Source organism: Panulirus ornatus, chromosome 64 (genome assembly GCF_036320965.1).
Source record: "Panulirus ornatus isolate Po-2019 chromosome 64, ASM3632096v1, whole genome shotgun sequence".
Taxonomy (NCBI): domain Eukaryota; kingdom Metazoa; phylum Arthropoda; class Malacostraca; order Decapoda; family Palinuridae; genus Panulirus; species Panulirus ornatus.
In genome coordinates, this window is record NC_092287.1 from 952825 (window position 1) to 967824 (window position 15000).

Consider the following 15000-nt stretch of genomic DNA (forward strand, 5'->3'; position numbering starts at 1 on the left):
CGGATCTTTGTGTGATAATCCGTCCTGATGGGACCCTCGTACTTCCAGGGAACTGCATTTCAAAAACACAATCCTGCTATTCCTGAGGGCGTCACACAAAGATGAAACAAAGCTCAGGAAATAATGGTTTACGTCATCGCAGTTACAACTTGTGCAATGTTTATATTCACAACCGTGGCAGCAGTTTGGTCTAACAACCTCGACAATGAACAGTGGCTCAACTTGGGGCAAAGTTTCTCATTCATTCATTATTGTTCTTCAGTGAATGGGATGAGTCGAATGGTTTCTGATACTTGTATTAATCATTAGAAGGATGTGTGAGGGTTGTGGTGTCTCGTGTGTTGTGGAAGTGTTGTAGGTGTAAGGTGCCAGTCTGGATGATCAAGTCTGGATGATATTGGAAGATGGAAAGTCTGAAAGTTGAGGACATAGATCTCTCGATGACCACAAGTGATTAATTAGTCTATCTCTACTTCCAGTTGAGGACGGATATCAACGCTGGCAGCGTCAGGTGAGTGGGCAACCCACGTTTGATGTGCATCATCGCCTCTTGCTCCTACCACACGAATACTTGCTCCTACCACACGAATACCACACAAATGTGTACCCTGTACGAGATAAAGCGTTTAAGAATTTGTGTTTGGTGATGTGACTAACATAGCATTATATTACTACTTGGCTCATGTAAGAGGGGGGGGGGGTGAGGCAGAGACGTAGGTCAGGTGAAGGTGACAGAACGGGGATGATAGACTCGTAATGGTAGTTCGTCAATTCGTCTATATGAAGAAATGACTTCGTTGCTGGAGTTGTTAAAGTGGCGTGTGGTGAATCCCATGTACGGCTCCGGCCTTCCCCTCCACCGCCTGTAGCTGCTACCACCGTGTTTGTTGGTGGTGGAGCGCCATCACCAACACAACAACCACCATCCATCACCAACACAATAACCACCATCACCAACACAATAACCACCATCTCCAACACAATAACCACCATCACCAACACAATAACCACCATCACCAACACAATAACCACCATCACCAACACAATAACCACCATCACCAACACAACAACCACCATCACCAACACAATAACCACCATCACCAACACAATAACCACCATCTCCAACACAATAACCACCATCACCAACACAACAACCACCATCACCAACACAATAACCACCATCACCAACACAATAACCACCATCACCAACACAATAACCACCATCACCAACACAATAACCACCATCACCAACACAACAACCACCATCACCAACACAATAACCACCATCACCAACACAATAACCACCATCTCCAACACAATAACCACCATCACCAACACAATAACCACCATCACCAACACAATAACCACCATCACCAACACAACAACCACCATCTCCAACACAATAACCACCATCACCAACACAATAACCACCATCTCCAACACAATAACCACCATCTCCAACACAATAACCACCATCACCAACACAATAACCACCATCACCAACACAACAACCACCATCACCAACACAATAACCACCATCTCCAACACAATAACCACCATCACCAACACAACAACCACCATCACCAACACAATAACCACCATCCATCACCAACACAATAACCACCATCACCAACACAACAACCACCATCACCAACACAATAACCACCATCTCCAACACAATAACCACCATCACCAACACAATAACCACCATCACCAACACAACCACCATCACCAACACAATAACCACCATCTCCAACACAATAACCACCATCCATCACCAACACAATAACCACCATCACCAACACAACAACCACCATCTCCAACACAATAACCACCATCACCAACACAATAACCACCATCACCAACACAATAACCACCATCTCCAACACAATAACCACCATCACCAACACAATAACCACCATCTCCAACACAATAACCACCATCCATCACCAACACAATAACCACCATCACCAACACAACAACCACCATCACCAACACAATAACCACCATCACCAACACAAAAAAAACATTACCACCACAACTCACTGCCAACCAATACGACCACAACTTACAACCACCATTATCACCACTTCAACCACCACATCACCCGCCACCATTCACCACATCACCCGCCACCATCCACCACATCACCCGCCACCATCCACCACATCACTCGCCACCATCCACCACATCACCCGCCACCATCCACCACATCACCCGCCACCAACCACCACATCACCCGCCACCATCCACCACATCACTCGCCACCATCCACCACATCACCCGCCACCATCCACCACATCACTCGCCACCATCCACCACATCACCCGCCACCATCCACCACATCACTCGCCACCATCCACCACATCACCCGCCACCATCCACCACATCACTCGCCACCATCCACCACATCACCCGCCACCATCCACCACATCACCCGCCACCATCCAACAAACATTACCACTTAAAGTCCACCACAGTGGTCAGCGCTCCCCCTGTAGTCCATCCTTGATAGTAATGCAACAAATTGTCTCAGTTTAATGGAAAAATCCGACTTAATTTAACCAGAAATAATAAGGCAATCTCCTGTAATCTTGGCGAGAGTCAAACTTTAACGAGTTCACAGTAATCTGTTACTAAATGATTTCAAAATGTCTGTATCGTATATTATCATCTTGATTATGGCGTAAAAGTAAGCCACTCGCTGTCTTATTTCTACAACGTTGTTTTATTGATTTGACTTCTTATCTTATTTGTTTTACTGGCATTTTTGTGCTAGTGTGTGAGCTAGCAACATGATAGCGTGTGCTAGTGTGTGAGCTAGCAACATGATCGTGTGTGCTAGTGTGTGAGCTAGCAACATGATCGTGTGTGCTAGTGTGTGAGCTAGCAACATGATAGCGTATGCTAGTGTGTGAGCTAGCAACATGATAGTGTGTGCTAGTGTGTGAGCTAGCAACATGATCGTGTGTGCTAGTGTGTGAGCTAGCAACATGATCGTGTGTGCTAGTGTGTGAGCTAGCAACATGATCGTGTGTGCTAGTGTGTGAGCTAGCAACATGATCGTGTGTGTTAGTGTGTGAGCTAGCAACATGATCGTGTGTGCTAGTGTGTGAGCTAGCAACATGATAGTGTGTGCTAGTGTGTGAGCTAGCAACATGATCGTGTGTGCTAGTGTGTGAGCTAGCAACATGATCGTGTGTGCTAGTGTGTGAGCTAGCAACATGATAGCGTATGCTAGTGTGTGAGCTAGCAACCTGATGGTGTGTGCTAGTGTGTGAGCTAGCAACATGATCGTGTGTGCTAGTGTGTGAGCTAGCAACATGATCGTGTGTGCTAGTGTGTGAGCTAGCAACCTGATGGTGTGTGCTAGTGTGTGAGCTAGCAACATGATCGTGTGTGCTAGTGTGTGAGCTAGCAACATGATCGTGTGTGCTAGTGTGTGAGCTAGCAACATGATCGTGTGTGCTAGTGTGTGAGCTAGCAACCTGATGGTGTGTGCTAGTGTGTGAGCTAGCAACCTGATGGTGTGTGCTAGTGTGTGAGCTAGCAACCTGATGGTGTGTGCTAGTGTGTGAGCTAGCAACATGATCGTGTGTGCTAGTGTGTGAGCTAGCAACATGATCGTGTGTGCTAGTGTGTGAGCTAGCAACATGATAGCGTATGCTAGTGTGTGAGCTAGCAACATGATAGTGTGTGCTAGTGTGTGAGCTAGCAACATGATCGTGTGTGCTAGTGTGTGAGCTAGCAACATGATCGTGTGTGCTAGTGTGTGAGCTAGCAACCTGATGGTGTGTGCTAGTGTGTGAGCTAGCAACATGATCGTGTGTGCTAGTGTGTGAGCTAGCAACATGATCGTGTGTGCTAGTGTGTGAGCTAGCAACATGATAGCGTATGCTAGTGTGTGAGCTAGCAACATGATAGTGTGTGCTAGTGTGTGAGCTAGCAACATGATAGTGTATGCTAGTGTGTGAGCTAGCAACATGATCGTGTGTGCTAGTGTGTGAGCTAGCAACCTGATGGTGTGTGCTAGTGTGTGAGCTAGCAACATGATCGTGTGTGCTAGTGTGTGAGCTAGCAACATGATCGTGTGTGCTAGTGTGTGAGCTAGCAACATGATCGTGTGTGCTAGTGTGTGAGCTAGCAACCTGATGGTGTGTGCTAGTGTGTGAGCTAGCAACCTGATGGTGTGTGCTAGTGTGTGAGCTAGCAACCTGATGGTGTGTGCTAGTGTGTGAGCTAGCAACATGATCGTGTGTGCTAGTGTGTGAGCTAGCAACATGATCGTGTGTGCTAGTGTGTGAGCTAGCAACATGATAGCGTATGCTAGTGTGTGAGCTAGCAACATGATAGTGTGTGCTAGTGTGTGAGCTAGCAACATGATCGTGTGTGCTAGTGTGTGAGCTAGCAACATGATCGTGTGTGCTAGTGTGTGAGCTAGCAACCTGATGGTGTGTGCTAGTGTGTGAGCTAGCAACATGATCGTGTGTGCTAGTGTGTGAGCTAGCAACATGATCGTGTGTGCTAGTGTGAGGTCAGCGGATCATTTACCAGTTCAGTTTGTGTGTTGACTGAGTCTTATATCATTAATCACTTCAGACTACACTTTACAGAGGTGTACTTTGACCAGAATATACCGTACGCATAAAAGTATACCTCGCAAAGATATACCTCCATAGTATACTTACCACGAGTACACCCTACCAAAGAATACCTCACAACAGTATACTTCACAAAAGTATACTTCGCAAGTGTATTCCTCATACCTCGCCAGGGTATACCTGGCAAGAGTATACCTTTCAAAGGTATACTCTGTGTGAGTATACCAGTTTACCACCAGCACCAGCTTATAACTGGTCATTTAATTAGAGGAATACCGCAGGTTGTAACAGTAATATGTTATAACATTAGGGCGAAACCAGATTAGGTTGAAATAGGAATATAGCGTGTATGACATATCGCGGTAAAGCTGTATGTTGCACCCTTTTACGTAGTAGCATAAGGATGAGCCCCGGTTACGTTATCATAAGAATTCCACTGTTTGTCTATATGACGTAATGCAGCGTAACCCTAAGCTGCCTGATAATATGGTATGCTATTAGGGTGAGTCTAGGCTAGGTTTACATGGGAATATAACCAGAATGTGTGTGTGTGTGTGTGTGTGTGTGTGTGTGTGTGTGTGTGTGTCATATTAATCAGCTTGGGTTAAAATGGTTTCGTGTTCCCTCTACATTTCGCTTATTTTTTTCTAGCGTTTTCTAGGTTTTGTTTGTTTTTTAATTTGTTTTCAGATTTTTTTCATGTTCAGTGTTTATTTAGTTGCTCTTGTGTTGTCAACATTTGCCTTGCTGAGGTATTTTTTTTCTTCATCTTTCGTAGTTAGCGTCATCATGACCAGTGACTACGGGAAATGTTTTGATCAAGACAACACGTCAGGTTTTCCCGTACTGGAAACACAGAGACAGTGTAGTGGGTCTCCACACACACACCAACAACTGGTAACATCAAACGTTGGATCTGGAGGATGACTGAACGCTCTCAGTTTTACTGATCCAGTCAGTAGAGTCAAGGACTCTCCCTAGGGTGGATGCTGAGTCAGTAGAGTCAAGGACTCTCCCTAGGGTGGATGCTGAGTCAGTAGAGTCAAGGACTCTCCCTAGGGTGGATGCTGAGTCAGTAGAGTCAGGGACAGCTGAGTCAGTCAGTATAATCGGGAGCCCTGCAGGAGGACATTACTTCAAGCGATCATCGTTCAGGATTATCTACTGTAATCTCCTGGGATGATACAGTAATGGTTCTACTGTAATCTCCTGGGATGATACAGTAATGGTTCTACTGTAATCTCCTGGGATGACACAGTAATGGTTCTGCTGTAATCTCCTGGGATGATACAGTAATGGTTCTGCTGTAACATGGGAGACAGAATGATACACATCATCCACACATGTTAAGCTGGTGCTATGATAGTTGTGGCGTTAACAGATCCTCACTTCTGATTTTGATCTTCATGTCATCCTTACCGTAGGAATATAATGGAGAGAAATGTTACAAATGGTTGGTTGGTTGTTTGGGCTTTAGGTCAGAGTCGTTAAGGCCGTCAATGTCATGTTATAACCAACAGTTGAATTATATTTACCACCTTCCTCAGGTGTTGATGATAACTGTGAGGCTACATACACCGTGTATATGACCCATGACAAATATGGTAATGTTTGTTTTCTTCATTCTTTATGTTCAGGAGGACATGATATACATGACCAGTGAGTATATATCAACATATATACGTGATCTGTGGATATATAAATGATCCATGAATCTGTATTAATATGAATGATATTTTTCCTTTCCACGAGTAACAGTATTCCTACCCACAAAAGATTTTTCAATCTGGTTCGTATTTCCAAATGAAGTTTATGTTATGTGTGTGTGTGTGTGTGTGTGTGTGTGTGTGTGTGTGTGTTTCTGTGACAACAAACACATTTTGCACCAGCGACCTAAACCAGTGCAGGCCGGGGTTGGCCCCGCTCTCTCTCTACTCAGCCAGTCGGTCATGTGATTATCGGATTTGCCTTGTTAATTGCTGGTCTTTCATTGGACAATGGCAGGTTGTTTCTCACTCCAGACAAGGGCTATTCCCACGACTCGAAAACGTCCCTGATTGGTCATTTGTCAAGACTGGAAATAAAACTATTCCGGCTCTCGTTACACAAACAGGATTGTTAACATAGATCACTCTTATAGTTGTATGTTATAGCGAAACCACAGAAAAGTGAGGTATGTAGAACATTGGTTTGTGAGGGATATAAATCCTGGACTGTATGATTACCGGTGGACTCAACCACCTGAGTAAGTATCAGACCACCTGAAAGACTCACCAACCAAAATGGACGACTTATTAACCACCTGGGTGACTCCAACCACCTGGGTGACTCACCAACCACCTGGGTGACTCGTAACAAGTCATGAGTCGAACCGAAGCTCTTGTTACACATTGTCAACTCATGTTTGGCGTTTGTGGTAAAGGTTCTGTTTCCATGTCACGCTGGGCAGGTGTAGAAGGTGATGTTTCCAACAAGGTGCAACCTCCCTTAACTCATTAATTTATGTCAGGTCAAAGGCCAGGGCTCATATCCTATACTGAAACCGTTATGCTAAAAAGGTGCTCAAGGGTGGTATCGTAGAGCTCAAGGGTCGTACCGTAGAGCTCAGGGGTCGTACCGTCGTTCCCCAGGGTCGTACCGTCGTGCTCCAGGGTCGTACCGTCGTGCTCAAGGGTCGTACCGTCGTGCCCATGGGGTTAAAGTCAACAGGCGTCGTGAACTGCAGTTCTGATGAAGTCAAATGTTAGGTTAGCGTGGGTGTTGGTGCGTGAGAAGTTATCATTATCATTGCTGATGTTTCATTAAATTTCGTCATCCAGGTGTGCGATGCCTGACTCAGGTGCCAGGGCCAGGCAGGCAAGCACGTAGCAGACTACACGTGTCAGGCATGCAGGCACGTAGCAGACTACACGTGTCTACGGTAACGCCTCAAGGTCGCAGCTTTCCTGCCAACTGACTAAGAGAGAAGTTGTTTGCTTCTTTGCGTGAGGAGAGGCCGGCCATTCTCACCCTCCCTGTTGTGTTGATCCCATCGTTAATACCTCCTGATGGTTCGTCTTGTTAACGGCCGTTGCCAAATTCGTCTTAACGGTGAGGAAAGATTGTCGACTTGTTGTTTTAACGGGATTTCACTGTCGTCATTTCAATAGTTTAACGGTAATTAATTGTTTACAGTTCAGTGGTCTTAACGGTCGTCAGTTCACTGGTCATAACGGTAAATAACGGTCGTCAGTTGACTGGTCATAACGGTAAATAACGGTCGTCAGTTGACTGTACATAACGGTAATTGGTGGTCTTCGGTTCACTGTATCGTGGAATGTGTGAGGGTTGGTGCATCCTGGGGTGTGTGAGGGTTGGTGCATCCTGGCGTGTGTGAGGGTTGGTGCATCCTGGCGTGTGTGAGGGTTGGTGCATCCTGGCGTGTGTGAGGGTTGGTGCATCCTGGGGTGTGTGAGGGTTGGTGTATCCTGGGGTGTGTGAGGGTTGGTGTATCCTGGGGTGTGTGAGGGTTGGTGTATCCTGGGGTGTGTGAGGGTTGGTGTATCCTGGGGTGTGTGAGGGTTGGTGTATCCTGGGGTGTGTGAGGGTTGGTGTATCCTGGGGTGTGTGAGGGTTGGTGTATCCTGGGGTGTGTGAGGGTTGGTGCATCCTGGGGTGTGTGAGGGTTGGTGTATCCTGGGGTGTGTGAGGGTTGGTGTATCCTGGGGTGTGTGAGGGTTGGTGTATCCTGGGGTGTGTGAGGGTTGGTGCATCCTGGGGTGTGTGAGGGTTGGTGTATCCTTGGGTGTGTAAGGGGTGGTGTATCGTGTACCATATCACCTCACACTACCCACGACCCTCACAAGACCTGTGAGTAGACGATCAAAGTTAACCCACATGAGGACGACGCTACGATTCATGAGTATGGATGGCTTGGCCTTTGATCTAACCCTCATGGGTCATATCAAAAGGCTAGGACCATCATAACCCAAAGATCGAAGAAGTCATTTAAAAGTCTATGCCATCATTCTCAAGCGTCGAGCTACCGCCCATGGCTGCCTTCACATCAAGGAAAGTTAAGAACCAGATGTGTTCTCATAGATATTATCACAATCAACCATAGTCTTGTGATGTCGGATACAGGCAGCTTCCAACACTGGGTAAGAAAGTGAATGCTTTCGGTTAGCGTGACTGGAATTTCTTTTGATGTTGGCGGGAAGTATGAGGAAATAACAGTTGTATTGCCTCAGATCTCGTCACCTGAAGCCAAAGAGCAAACTTAAGTTGAACGCTATTCATAATTTCCCTGAAAATAAAGTCGGCTTCTCATCCCATATTAAGGTACGAAAAATGCGACGCTTATTTGTGTCGTAGTTATGTTTAGTTCACACACACACACACACACACACACACACACACAAAAAAAAAAAAAAGAAATATTGCTCACATATCTGACTGAGTCTCTTTCTCTACCTTCCCACTGACTGTGTTGGGTTGAAAAGCAGTTTGTGTTATCATCTCGCTCTCTCTCAGCTTTCAACCTGAACCCATTTTCCCCTGACCACAACAGTACTTCTCTTTCTCAGATTTACCTCTCCTGGGTTGCCTGCCTTCGTATCTCCTCCCCAGGTGAGGTCAGGCAGCGCCCTAGGGGGCCACCACGTCCCACAGACATTAATGTGAACGTTGGCAGCATGAGTATTGGTAGGGGGGATGGATGCCGTGTTTACCTCTCTCTCACCTTCCAGTTCCGGGGTCTGGAACTACTTACATCCCAGTGGTGTTCCAGACGCCCTCAGTCTTTCATCCTTCATCCTCCAGAGCAGGACGGTTACCACCCACGGGAGTCATGGCCTCGCCTTTGACTCGGGCCCCACAGGAGTCAGATCAAAAGAACATACCGTCATAACCGCGGGTCGTACCCTCGTACTCAAGGGTCATACTATCGTACTAAAGAGTCGTATCGTCGTGCTCAAGGGTTGTACTATCGTATTCAAGGGTCGTACCATCGTGCTCAAAGGTCGTACCGTAGTGCTCAAAGTTCGGGTAGTCGCACTCTAAGATCGTAATGTCGTGCTCGAAAGTCTTAACGTCGTGCTCAAAGTTCGAACTTTCGTGCTCAAGGGTCATACAGTCGTGCTTAAGGGTCGTACCGCTCTGCTGAAGGGGTTGAGAGGCAGATCTACTCGAAGAAAGAACCACACACACACACACACACACACACACACACACACACACACACACACACACACACACACACACACACACACACACACACACACACACTAGACCAAAGCTCTACGAATTTCTCAGCACCATTGGTCAATACTTGTTTGTCAAGAGAAGTAAAAGAGAGTTAGTTCTGTTGTTCATATGTGAGGAGAGGATGGACCCAGTGTGACCCGCACACAACGACTCTTTATTGGTTCATCGTTTGTTACTGAGGAAAGATGTGGAAATGATTGGCATGCGAGAGGTTTGTTGAAATGTTGACTGCTGGAGCTGTGTGTGTGTGTGTGTGTGTGTGTGTTGTGTGTACAAACCGTCCACCTCATCAATATCTTTAAGGATGGACATTCCGTATGATTCCATTACAGGTGTTTGTGTTGTTAGAATTGGGAAAAGGTCATAACAGGTTGTTGCAGTCCAACCACAGGTGGTAGAGGCCATTTTCATGAACCATCTGTGGTAGGACTGAGGAGCCTTGCGGGCTATTATGCCATCTTAGCGTAAGGCCGGGTGGGCAGAGGTTAGAAGTTCAACACTCTCGTTAGCTCGGCGCGCTACGCACATTTTTCAGTTACTTCTCCTAAATACAATTTACGCACTGTAGTTAACGGTGGGGGAGGGAGGAGGAGGGGATAGTAAGGGTTGGAACATAAACAATGGGTTAGTTCAGTAAAGCAAGTAATTTTCCTCGACGTACGCCATAAATCAACTCGGATTTAACACTAGGGGTAAAGCCGTTTTCAACATTGTATTTTATCCCTTCGTGTAGTTTATTTTTCTATACGCTTATAACGTACAGTCCTTCCTTATATACAGTGACTGTCATATAAAATTCTTATATGCAAGGGAAACTGCGATTGAGGAGTTACGTAACGCCATCTGTGACGCCACCACCACAATCTGTATGTAACAGATTGCTCGGGATCGAGAGTCTGGCAACACACGCTGATTGGTTTCATGTTTATCCAGACAGACTGGCTGACGACCCTGCCGCTTGTTCAGTACACTGTGTCAGGTGGGTTGTGTGTGAGGCTAGCCGATGCTGACGACCCTGCCGCTTGTTCAGTACACTGTGTCAGTTGGGTTGTGTGTGAGGCTAGCCGATGCTGACGACCCTGCCGCTTGTTCAGTACACTGTGTCAGTTGGGTTGTGTGTGAGGCTAGCCGATGCTGCTGCTCGCAAGATGCTGACCTATGCTGGGGTTAGCCTCACTCGAGTAAACAGAATGGGGCTGAGAAATGTAGACAGATACGCTCTCGAGAATGAGAGTTGAGACGGAGACTGTGTTTGTTGAGGACCAGCAACAGATGGGAAGGAAACGAGAACAAACACTTCCAGTTATTAGGAAACTGTAACGAGTTTTACCTCCTCAGACTGTGTTATCGTCGTAGGTAATCTGGGAGATGATTTTACGAGGTGAGGAGGAAGGTATTGTGGAGTGAAAGACAATGGATAGACGCCGCTGGTATTGTTCTGGTGTAAGAACCATGTGTGATGATGATGCCATTCATTTGTACAGTGTGAAAGAAATGTATCTACAGATATTTGTTGATGTATTAAGAAGGGTCCCCCTTTTCTTCCCCCGTCTTCCTCCTCCTCTTCCTCCCCCTCTTCCTCCCCCTCTTCCTCCCGCTCTTCTTCCCCTCTTCCTCCTCCTCTTCCTCCCCCTCTTTCTCCCGCTCTTCTTCCCCTCTTCCTCCTCCTCTTCCTCCCCCTCTTCCTCCCGCTCTTCCTCCCCTCTTCCTCCTTCTCTTCCTCCTCCTCCTTCCCCTACCTGGTGGTCCGTGCACAGGTGGGACTCAGACCAGCACGTCAGTCAGCGAGTCATGACAACGATGGGTATCTTCCCGCTGCAACACACTGCCCCTCACAGTGGTGTCCCCTCGCTGGGAGACCCAGGGGCAGTTTAGTTTACAAATTGTCTGTGTCGGTCCACACGCTTGACGCCTGAGGACCATAAGGGTATATGGTGGTGGTACGTGGGCAGTGTGGGCAGGGGGCCGACCGGCCTGGACGGTAATGGACTGGCAAGAGAGGAGGAGGTGCGACACCCGTGCTGGCTGCTGGTAACTTGACGCCGACGTTCACGATCGTCCCTCGATGTGTGAGCAGGGCCCCTGACCCCCCTCCCTCCCACGCACACACACACACACACACACACACACACACACACACACACACACACACACACACACACACAAAACCTCGCATACCTGCAACGTGGAATGCCTACTGGGATCTAACTACACCTACACCGCTGTACACCAAGACACCTGTACACCCACACACCTCCCTGTACACCCACACAACTGTACACCCAAAGAACTTCATATCCACACACCTGTCTCTCAGCCATCTCATCTTCCCTTTGACAGAGTAAAACCAGGTGTGAGAGTGACGTGGCTCGATGGAGTACTGTTGAGCAAAAGCACGACTCTCTGAGGTCAGGTGGAACCTGTTCTCTCGTCCCACTAGATCAAATTTTGCAATAAAGGTTAAGTGTGTTGTGGGGGATCAAATGTGGCGGTCTGAAGGCCTTCCTCGTCATGTTGGCTGGATCATGATGATGCATCAGGATCTCCCCAGAGCCATGGGAGACAAGGCTGGGCGGAGGGAGGCAGTGAGGCGGGGAGAAGCGACCGACGTAAAGGGGTGATGTTGTAGACCGATGTTCGTTTTGCCGACGATGTTGTGTGTGGAGACGTATTGATCCGCACACACTCATGCTACTACTCACGGGAGAGATGGTGGGCTTGAAATGGCATGTTACGTTGGCAGACATGTTTTGAAAAGAATTTCAGTAAATTCACACACACACACACACACACACACACACACACACACACACACACACACACACACACACACAAGAAGAAGTGGTAGATGCAGACAACATACAAGATTGCATGATAGATAATGTTCAAGAGAAGGAGGTCCCCACGGGTGCAAAACTCCCCCCCCCCCCCCCCCCACCTCACCCCCCACCCTCCATCCAGTCAGGTGATTACACAGCGGGTGGTCGTAATACTCAAACAGGAAAAACAAGCCTCATAACGATACGTGACCTCCAATCAAAGGTTCTTGTTCGACTGTAAATACTATGTGAAGGGATAACGACCATTCCATTTCTCACATCCCTATCCGAGAAAGTACCCCTCGCTCAGCCCCATCTCAGGGAGCACCCCTTCTCTTCCCATCCAGGAGAGTACCTCATCCTAACCCCCCCCCCCCCACGTGAGGAAGCACCACAGCCAAGGGTCAGGTCAGACGCTACTTCATAACATTTCAGGGTCATACCGTAGTTTTCCAGGATCGTACCGTCGTGCTCAAGGATCGAACCGTCGTGTTCAAAGGTCACATCGTCGTACTTAAGGGCCGTACTGTCGTGCTAAAGAGTCGTACCTCGTGCTCAAAGGTCGTACCGTCTTGCTCAAGGGTTTTACCATCGTGCTTAAGAGTCGTACCTCATGCTAAAGGGTCATACCGTCTTGCTCAAGGGTCGTACCTCGTACCCAAGGGTCGTACTGTCTTGCTCAAGGGTCGCACCGTCGTGCTCAAGGGTCGTACATCGTGATCAAGGGTCGTACTTCGTGCTCAAGGGTCGTACCTCGTGTTCAAGGGTCGTACCTCGTGCTCAAGGGTCGTACTGTCTTGCTCAAGGGTCGCACCGTCGTGCTCAAGGGTCGTACCGTCGTGCTCAAGAGTCATACATCGTGATCAAGGGTCGTACTTCGTGCTCAAGGGTCGTACCTCGTGCTCAAGGGTCGTACCTCGTACTCAAGGGTTAATATTGCAGCTGGATTCAGTGTTGTTGATAACACTTGTTTACCTGCCGACCGTCTTGTTTATGTTATTTGTTTATCTTGATTAACTGAGCAATGCCGAGGATGTTAGGCATTGGTTATGAAAGGGAAACACTGCTTGACCTCTCCTTCACAACTCAAAGGCTTATCGGTAGTCAAATATATATGTTATAGTCATATATATATATATATATATATATATATATATATATATATATATATATATATATATATATATATATATATATATATACGTATATTGCAATAGGTCACAGTGGTGCGCATGATCTAGTATTTGCTGATATCCATGAGGAAAATGAAGCACAAGTTCCCAAGTGCACTTTCGTGTAGTGATCACATCGTCAGGAAAGATACAAGAGTGAGATAAAAGACGTAGAACAGTTAGTTGATATACAGGAAAGAGAAGTAACAAAGACGCCTTTGGTAAACGTCGTCCCTTGTAAACTACATCGTTCCAATTTGCTCTTTCCCTTGCATGCCTCGCACCCTCCTACACGTTCAGGCAAAGGAAGGTGGTTTCCTGCTGTCCGCAAGAACTGGTCACTCCCGCATACCATCTCACACAGTAACATTGATCCAGAATTTGAAATGGTACTGAAATGAGACAGACTACCTTACGATGGGTAGTGGTATGTGAGGAGGAACTGGAAGTCAAGTTTGTATAATCGTAAGTTGAAATGATCTTATAAAACGTGAATAACTCAGGAATTGCATTACTACATATACGAACATAATGACAATAGAATACTTTTTTTGTGTTAGCTAAGACGGCACGGCCAGCTGAGGCCCTAATTAAGGTAATCCCATTAACGTTATATATATATATATATATATATATATATATATATATATATATATATATATATATATATATATATATATATATATATATATGCCCTAGTCTGAGCCCTGTACCCAGTTCATCAACCAACCCCTAGGGGTGGATGAACAGCTGAACTGACTGTAGACCGACTGCTGCAACAAGGGCTCGAACCCATGCACTCAGCTGTAGCGGTCCGTGAAAGCTTCACGTCTTTTGTAATGTTGATACATTTTTACAGTCATGGTTGTTGGCTTTCATAGATTAGACTTTTATAAACCCACAAAAGAATTGTGATTATTTGATGTTTTACGTCATGATGAAAGAATCCTTGTAAACCCTGAAATGATTCATACAAACTATGACGTTTTGATGGTCGAAAGTTAATGTTAAACTCAGGAGACTTTCCTCACTCTCTGCTGACGCTTTGGACACACAGGATGGATTATACTCACATGATGACTAAGGATTAAGTTCGCATATAAACTTGTTCTGTGTGTGTGTGTGTGTGTGTGTGTGTGTGTGTGTGTGTGTGTGTGTGCGTCG

At 46.6% G+C, this 15000-nt stretch overlaps 1 protein-coding gene across 11 annotated transcripts in view; it reads left to right on the forward strand.

The window, feature by feature from the left end:
* LOC139746214 (octopamine receptor beta-2R-like) overlaps window positions 1–15000 on the forward strand; it is a 413324-nt gene that overhangs the window by 294047 nt on the left and 104277 nt on the right. For 8 of the 11 annotated variants that reach the window (XR_011712110.1, XR_011712107.1, XR_011712108.1 and 5 more), the window contains one exon: window positions 480–511. The exons of the other annotated variants lie outside the window; for them this stretch is intronic. The gene's annotated coding sequence lies outside the window, so the exon portion shown is untranslated. The remainder of the gene's footprint in view (window positions 1–479; window positions 512–15000) is intronic. 11 annotated transcript variants of the gene reach the window in all.